We start from the raw sequence: 8561 nt of genomic DNA on the forward strand, positions 1-8561 counted from the left end.
GTTCCATCCTTGCAGTAGTAATAAAATTCTTGAAATGGTCCGTAAAGCTCAGTAGCCAAGGGAGGAAAGGCAGATGAGCCACATGGAGATGCAGCAGACACCCAAGAGAGGAGCACAGGCTAAATAAATCAGAAATGGATGCATGGTGCTGAGGAACTTACATTGACAGAAGTTTTCTAAGCAGAAATTTGTCAACAAGTTTCACAAATATTTCAAGTAAAAACACGTATCTTAATGTACTCAATATGAGATAATAAGTAGTAGAGAGAACAGAATTCCTTACTGTTTTCTTTATGATTGCCAGGACATGCTCCCATTTCTTATATGAAATGAGGTTTTGTTTGTTTGTTTGTTTTGTTTTGTTTTGTTTTTTATTGTGTTGGGAATTCTGAGTGAAGCGAATGAGAAGCTGTGTCCTGACTGCAAAAATGGGGGCGGAAAAGAAAAGGGACCTGCCTCACAAAACTCCATGAAAATTCCCCCAATCAAAGCTGAAGAGATATCCATGGCCTACTTCCTAAGAGTCATCAACTATTGACAGTGTAGTCAATTCCCTTGAGGAATAACAATTCATTAAAATCTAGGTTTTATTTACATGGAACAATTATGAAAAGAACAAATAATTTTTTAATTTTATTAATTATTTTTTAAAAGATTTTGTTTATTTACTCATGAGATACACAGAGAGAGAGGCAGAGACATAGGCAGAGGGAGAAGCAGAGTCCCCATGGGGAGCCCGAGGTGGGACTCCATCCCAGAACCCCGGATCATGACCTGAGTCAAAGGCAGACGCTCAACCATTGAGCCACCCACAAGCCCCCTAACCAATTTTTATTTTTTTTTTATTTTTTTTTCCTAACCAATTTTTAATAACAAAAACCAAAAAAAAACTCGAGGCACTTTAAATGTCCACTAACTAAAAATTGAATAAAAAGTGTGATATTTGTACAATAAACTAGTATTCAGCAGTGAAAATACAGTTTATTCTATCAAGTAAATGAATGTCACAAATTATATTAAGTAAATGGAAAAATGAGTTCATGATTTCGTTTATATAAATTTAAAAAACATAAAATAAGATACTATATTACTTAGTAATATTGACATACATGATAAAACTATCAAAAGAAAAGTAATGGGCTACCTCTGGATAGGGAATAAAAGAGTTGCTTTGGGGGAGGGTCACTTGTGTCTTTTAAAAGCAGGGATGATTAGTTTCTATTGGGAGAAAAACGTGCCCATACATTTTTAAAATATTAAATATACCTCATATGTAAATTATATATAGTGTAGAATTAAAATGTGTTAACTATAAGATAGTGTCCTCTCAACAGAGTTGATAAATAGATTTGTTTCCGTAATAAACTAAAATTTTCCTTGGTTTGCATTGCTTTCATATAAAATGGTATCATTGGTTTTCTTAGGAGAGTGACGATGGAATAAGGACTTCATCCATTTTGACAAATGACCAATAAAATCAATGTTTGGATTCTCAGCATCAGTAGTCACTAGGGAGATGCAAATTGAAACAGTAAGATGTCACCTCATGCCTATTAGAATGCTCATGATCAAAAAGACAAGAGATGACAAATGTTGGTGTGAATGTGGAGAAAAAGGAACCCTTGTGCACTATTGGTGAGAATGTAAATTGGTGCAGCCACTCTAGAAAACAGTATGGAGGATCCTCAAAAAAATCAAAAACAGAACTCTGGAAATTCCACATTTGGAAATATATTCAAATGAAACAAAAACACTAATTCAAAAAGATCTCCGCACCCCTATCTTCATAGTAGCAGCGTTATTTACGAGAGCCAACATGGAAACAAACTAAGTGTCCATTAATGGGTGAATGGATAAAGAAGTTGTGGTATTATGGAGTATTATTCAGCCACTAAAAATGCAAGAAAATCTTATCATTTGCAACGCCATGGATGGAACTTTTTTTTAATTGGAGTTCAACTTGCCAACATATAGCATAACACCCAGTGCTCATCCCGTCAAGTGCCCCCCTCAGTGCCCGTCACCCAGTCACCCCATCACCCTTCACCTCCCCTTCCACCACCTCTTGTTTGTTTCCCAGAGTTAGGAGTCTCTCATGCTCTGTCTCCCTCACTGATATTTCCCACTCATTTTCTCTCCTTTCCCTTTAATCCCTTTTACTATTTTTTTATATTCCCTAAATGAATGAGACCATATAATGTTTGTCTTTCTCCGATTGACTTACTTCACTCAGCATAACACCCTCCAGTTGACATGGATGGAACTTGAAGGCATTATGACAAGTGAAATAAGTCAGACAGAGAAAAACAAATACTATATGATTTCACTTATATGTAGAATCTAAAAGCAAAACCCTAACCAAACTTACAGGGGAAAAAAAGATCAGATTTAAGTGTTTACGGGTGGCAGAGGGTAGGGGTGGAGGGAATTGGAGGAAGGTAGTCAGAAGTTGCAAATTTCCAGGTATAAGATAAACAAGTGCTCGGGATATAATGTACGTCATGATATAACTATTGCTAACCCCTCTATCTGATATAGAGGAAAGTTGTTAAGAGTATAATAGTTCTCCTCACAAGGAGAATTTCTTTTCCTTCTTTAAACCTTCTTTTCTTCTTATTGTATCTATCTGAGAAGATGGATGTTAGCTGAATCTCTCTCATGGTAATCATTTCACAGTATATATAAATCAGAGCATCATGCTGTACACCTTATACAAAGATATATGTCAATTATTTCCAATAAAACAAACAAAAAACCAATCTTTGGTCCACAAATACTAAGCTGAAGGTATGTTAGGATATGAGTGTTCAATGCCCATTTTGATTGTTATACATCAAGCATAGCATAATAATTTTACTTTCTTTGAGAATGACCTAGAAAATGAAAGTGATAGAATATTGAATTAAAGAGAGCAGAGAACATGAGACAGTCTATTAGAAGATTCAACATGCATAAAAAATGGAAACACTTCCAGTAAAATGGTTGGGCTTTATATCCAAATAAACTTATAAGGGTCTCTATTGCTTTCAAAAACTACAGAATTCTGTGTCCCTGGGCAGTGATGGGTCCTGCTCTGAGGATCACTGGGAAGCCAATAAATAGCTGCATAAATGAGGTTTGTGCCTGCTGCAAACTGCTAAGAACACCAGAAATTGTTTCAATTTTCATATTTCTATGATAGATGCTCCCTTTTTTTTCCTGTATGTCTCTTTGGGACCTTACCGTTCCCCTTTCCAAAGGACAAAAAAAAGATCAATACATACACTCCCGCACTCACATATATAAAGCTACTGTGCCAAAGTGCTGGCATATTCAGACTGGAGCACAGGTCTTGTGAGTTGAACCAGACTACTTGACAATCTGCTAGAAAAGCATCCTTACCTGTGATGCAATTTCTGTGGAATTCATGATTGCTCTCTGGAACAGTCCAGTGTCTTGAGAGCAGAAATCTCTCCAAAGAGATAAAAACTCAATTGGGACAGGCTGAGCACCTAAACTCTGGGATTCTGAGAGCCCTGAGCATTCCACAGTACTTCAAAACTCTTTCCAACTTTGATTTTGAAATCAGAAGGTGGAGGGGGGGAAAAAGGTACTTTGGAGGACGAGGGGTAGTTTATGATGTTTCTCTTTTGATGGATTACCTGCTCTCTGGTACACCAACTGAGAGAGACCGCAAGGTTACAGGGAACATAAACTGAAGGAGAGCACTGGCATTTCCTGAATTCTACACAGGTCCCGCAGCTTTGATACATGACTGCCCTGCACAAGGCCATCAATTCTCTGTGCGGCACCACGCTGCGTGGAATATGCAATTTGTACGATTATAGTTATCATGATTACATCAAGCTGAACAACATTTTCAGCTCTGTGAAGTAGAAGGAGGAGAGGCATCAGAGGGGCTGGGATTCAGGCTGACAAAGGCATGGAGAGGGGAGAGGAGAGAGTTTGGGAAATTTCTTTTAATCCCTTTGCTGCTCATTTCCAGTTCTTGACAATAGAGTGCATATCTGGGCTATATTCTGACCGATTCAGTGATAAGTTGGCCAAAGAATCTGCATTTTTATAAGCACCTCTGGGTGATGCTTAGGAAAAATGTTTATGGTACAAGTATGAATACATTATAGTTCGTTTTCTTATGTGAGTTAGTCCTCTGAAAACACCTCTTTACTCTAAGAAGTCTGGTGTGTATTGGTTAAACCTTTGGATTTTGTGAGATGGATTGGATAAAAGCTCATTGAGTGACAGGACATTGGTCTCCTTGTCCCTAAAGAATTGCTTAACATGAAGTAGGCATCAACCAATATATACAAGTTTAATATATAAGGGTATTAAATTTATGCATACTCTTAGTCAATGTCATCACTAAACTTTAGATGCTCTTGGACAACAGTTTCTCATGTGGCATCCATTTGAGGAATTGGAAGTACAACATATTCCTGTAATGTCATGATAAAGTACATAAAGGAGGCTCAAGCCTTAACCTAAATTTTTCATTCATTTGCTCAACGGTTTTAGATGGCATACTTCTCTAGTACCTGGGGCTAAATTTTTGGCTTTTAAGCATATGAAACAGAACCGTGCTCTGTGCATTTCTGGGTTTTCCTATTCTATAAGAGGATTGAATATTAGTAAGATGGAGGTTGCAATTAAATTTTGGAGACGGAACATGAAAGACTCCTAACTCTGGGAAATGAACTAGGGGTGGTGGAAGGGGAGGAGGGCGGGGGGTGGGGGTGACTGGGTGGCGGGCACTGAGGTGGGCACTTGACGGGATGGGCACTGGGTGTTATTCTGTATGTTGGCAAATTGAACACCAATAAAAGATAAATTTATTTAAAAAAATTTTTGGAAAACAAATTCTCCAAATCGATAAAAGTCAAAGAACATTCCAACTCTTCAACTTGGGACCAATTCAGTTAGAGCACACTATCCCTAGTATGGGAGCAGTCTTTCCTATGCTACTGATGCTGCATGTCAACATGTCATGTCTCCTTTTGTTGTTTTTCCCAGTAACATTTTAAGAAGTCCTCCATAAGGAGTATTATTAATAGGGTATTATAGGCAAATGCATATATTTAGGAATGTCAACAACAAAAAATCATGGTGCTTAAAAACATCTGTTACAAAATTATTTGAATATTTAAATGAAACAAATGTCTGAAACCATTATAACATATGTAACTTGAAAATACATAATTTGAACTTACTTTGACGGATAAATGGAGATTAATTCATTTTAAAGTTTTAATTTTCTTACTTAGGTAGATGAAGTCAAAGGTTAAAATCTGACTACAGTATTGACATCATAGAAATGTGAGCTATATATACTATGTGAGCTATACATACTTAAAGGAACATCCAAACGATCACGACATAGTCAATTACATAAAAATTGAAAGCTGTGGCCACAGTGCCAGAAAAGACATAATGTAAATTTCATTTCATTTTATATATATTATATATAATATATCAAATTGTAATTGGTTTGTAGATAGCAATATGTTGAACAAAGGTGTAGGGCCTTGAGCTTCCTAGAAAAGGGATATTTTAATTGATTCTAATATAGAGGCATTTGGGAGGGCAAATACTATTTTGCCCCACTTATAACTGTATTTGAATGAAATCCTGCATTTTTGTTAGTTTTGTTTTCACACCTTGATGTTTTATTGATTTTTTTTTAAAGTCTACTTTCTAGAAAAGTGTTATAACTGGTAATGGTTCAAATATAAGGAGATTTCAGTCTTCTCCCAGTCGAGAAAATCTGAATGTGTATTCTTTGTGAATGATCAAGCTAACCTGCGAGACAGAGTTGGTGATTCTGTAGGGTCTTTGGCTCTGTTTCTTAACAACAATTCAAATTATTTCAATTCGTGGAGTAAAAATATTAATTTAAATTGTTCCCCAAGAAATGAAAATAGCTTCTCCTTTATAGTTTGTAATAGTGATTGTCTCTCTAGGGGTGAAATTGCAGCTACATTTTGTTTTCCTTCTTTTGCATTTTTACACACGTGTGCACATACATATTTCTCTATAATGAATATATACTTCCCTTTTAAAATAAATGCCTTTTAAAAACCAAATGCACAAGAAATAATCTCATTATGCAGAATTAAAGGATAAAATGGCTTTCATTAAAACAGTATTCTATTTGGATGTTGTGAATAGTCTTTACAACTTTTACAGAAATTAAAGTTCATTCACTTATTTAATAGTTCTTTAGCTCCTCCCAAGTGCCAGGCACTGGTCGAGGAGCTGGGAAACAGTGATGAATAAAGAGAAGTTCCTAATATAATGGGGCTTGTATTCTAATTGGGAATGGCAGGTGATAAACTATTTAATAGGTCTAGTGATGACAAATACTGTGGAAAAAAAACAAATAAGAAAATAGGGTGAGGGGATAGGGCATGATGAAAAGGTGCTATTAGTATAGTGAGCAGGGAATAGCAAGGTATCTGAATAGGTAAGGGAACATTCTAGTAGTAACTTGATTGATGTGGGTAAGCCAGAGCCAATAGACAGAGGATATGCAAGCATTCCTCTAGGCAGTGAATGGAAGCATGCTTGGCATTTGCAACATCAAGAAGGCCAGAGTGGAGGGGGTTGATTCTGAGAAGGAAAATAGGGCAGGATATAAAGTCAAACAGGTTAGCAGGAACGTCAGAGTCCATGGAGCCTTGATGGTCATAGCCGTCTGAGATAAAAAGTTGTTGCAGGCTTTGGGCAGAGATGATGTTCTGTTTTATAATTAACAGGAGCACTTGGCTACCATGTGGACAGGAGATGGTAGCAGGCAAGAAGTGGAGGCCAAGAAGCCAGTGTGGAGCCAGGGAACATTTCAGGTGAAGAGGATGACTCTAATTCTCTGGGTTTCCAGCTCAATAGTTCTTAGGTATGCCAAGGCCTTGGATCTTCTGAAAGTTTGTGTCATGGGATTTCTTCAGTGACATACATAAAAATCTCATTTGGTTACTATCTGAAGCAACTATGAACAAAACTACCAGCCACGGCTTGAAATGATCTCCAACTTATTGCCTATGATGAAAAACAACATTATAAAACTTGACAAAAGTTTATCTTTCAATTTTATTTCCATCATTTAGTATATAATTCAGCCCTATTGAAGAGATGTTTAGAGTTAGAATATTAGCATTTAAATGATTTATATTAAAGCGTGTTAAAGCTGTTTAGATCGAAGACTGAATTTTATCTTTATGATGTGGGAACAAAGAGTGCAAAGATCTTAGATGATGAATTTGGAATTGTTGACTCTTTTCTCTGCAGGAGGTGGTGTTTCCTGTATGTAAGGGTCAAGCATGTCCTGGAAACTAATGCAGAAAAAAGGACTTAACCTCCAAGAAAATTTGTATCTAATTTTGAATTGCTCATGGCAGCATTAAAAAGGAGAAATGAAAACAGAGTAGAAGAGGGGAGATTAGATAGCAGCAGAGTGGATTGTTTACTTGCCTTTGCTTCCTGGATTTTCATTCTTTTCTTTTATCTCTGCAGCCTTGAGGATTTATTGGCACCCATTTCATTTGTCTTTCTCCAGATTTAAAATTGAAGTGATGAGATGGAATATTACCTGTGTGCTTCAGAACATCCATGAGTGACATGTGATAGTTGCCCAGGAAACTAGAGATGAAATTCCACAGGCCTTTGAGATGCTTTACATTTGAGAATAAAGTTCAGCTGAAGTTTAAATAGCATCCTGACAGTGAGCATTGATCCCTCATGTTATCTGTTAGAATATTAGAGCTGCTGATGACAGAAAACCCCCAACTCAAAGTGGCTAAACCAACAAAGAAATTTATTATCTAATAGAACTGCAAGTCCAGAGGTAGGGTGGGCTCCAAGTGGATAATAATGAAAAGTTTAATATAATCAAGGATCTAGATCCTTTTTTTCTTTCTCCTCTGCTGTCCTCAGCTATCCCCTAAGGCTGGCTGGACTTGTGGTCTTGAGATGGCTGTTAATGATAACCTGAGCAATATTAATTCTTATTTATGCTAGCAGGAGAGGAAAGTGGAGATTTCTCCCTTAAACCTAGAAAATAGGGATGCCTGGGTGGCTCAGTGGTTAACTGTCTGCCTTCGGCTCAGGGCATGATCCTGGAGTCCTGGGATCAAGTCCCACTTTGGGCTCCCTGCATGGAGCCTGCTTCTCTCTCTACCTGTGTCTCTGCCTCTCTCTGTGTCTTTCATGAATAAGTAAATAAAATCTTTTTTAAAAACTAGAAAATATTCCTTCTTTTCCATGTGATTGAAAAAATTTAATTCACACACCCATCTCTAGATTAAGGAAAGGCATTCCCCAACTGGCTTAAAAAAATCAAAATCTCCCCTTGAGGACTAGATATGTTATGATTCTCTGGACTAAAAGGGCTTATATTAAGAAGAAAAAAGAGAGAGTTGTGTGCTAGGTGTCACCTATATCATACAACAGAGAGACAATGGTTAACCAGAAACTCTATACTGAAAAAATTTTTTTCAAGTTCCAGTCCCAGGTTCCATTATTCTGTCCTTTGTCATCAGCACAGTGGACATATATTTCCATCATTTAAG

At 36.9% G+C, this 8561-nt stretch overlaps 1 long non-coding RNA gene across 3 annotated transcripts in view; it reads left to right on the forward strand.

Moving 5' to 3' along the window:
• The window catches only part of LOC144305133 (uncharacterized), a 332824-nt gene extending 324638 nt beyond the window's left edge, over nucleotides 1-8186 (forward strand). The window contains exons 9-10 of one of the 3 annotated variants that reach the window (XR_013372152.1): nucleotides 6753-6839; nucleotides 7282-8186. This is a non-coding gene — a long non-coding RNA (uncharacterized LOC144305133). Of the gene's footprint in view, nucleotides 1-6752; nucleotides 7078-7281 lie in introns of those variants that run through there. The other 2 variants (XR_013372151.1, XR_013372154.1) reach the window with 2 other exon arrangements.
• The last annotated feature ends 375 nt before the right edge of the window (nucleotides 8187-8561 follow it).

This window comes from Canis aureus, chromosome 35, assembly GCF_053574225.1.
Source record: "Canis aureus isolate CA01 chromosome 35, VMU_Caureus_v.1.0, whole genome shotgun sequence".
Taxonomy (NCBI): Eukaryota; Metazoa; Chordata; class Mammalia; order Carnivora; family Canidae; genus Canis; species Canis aureus.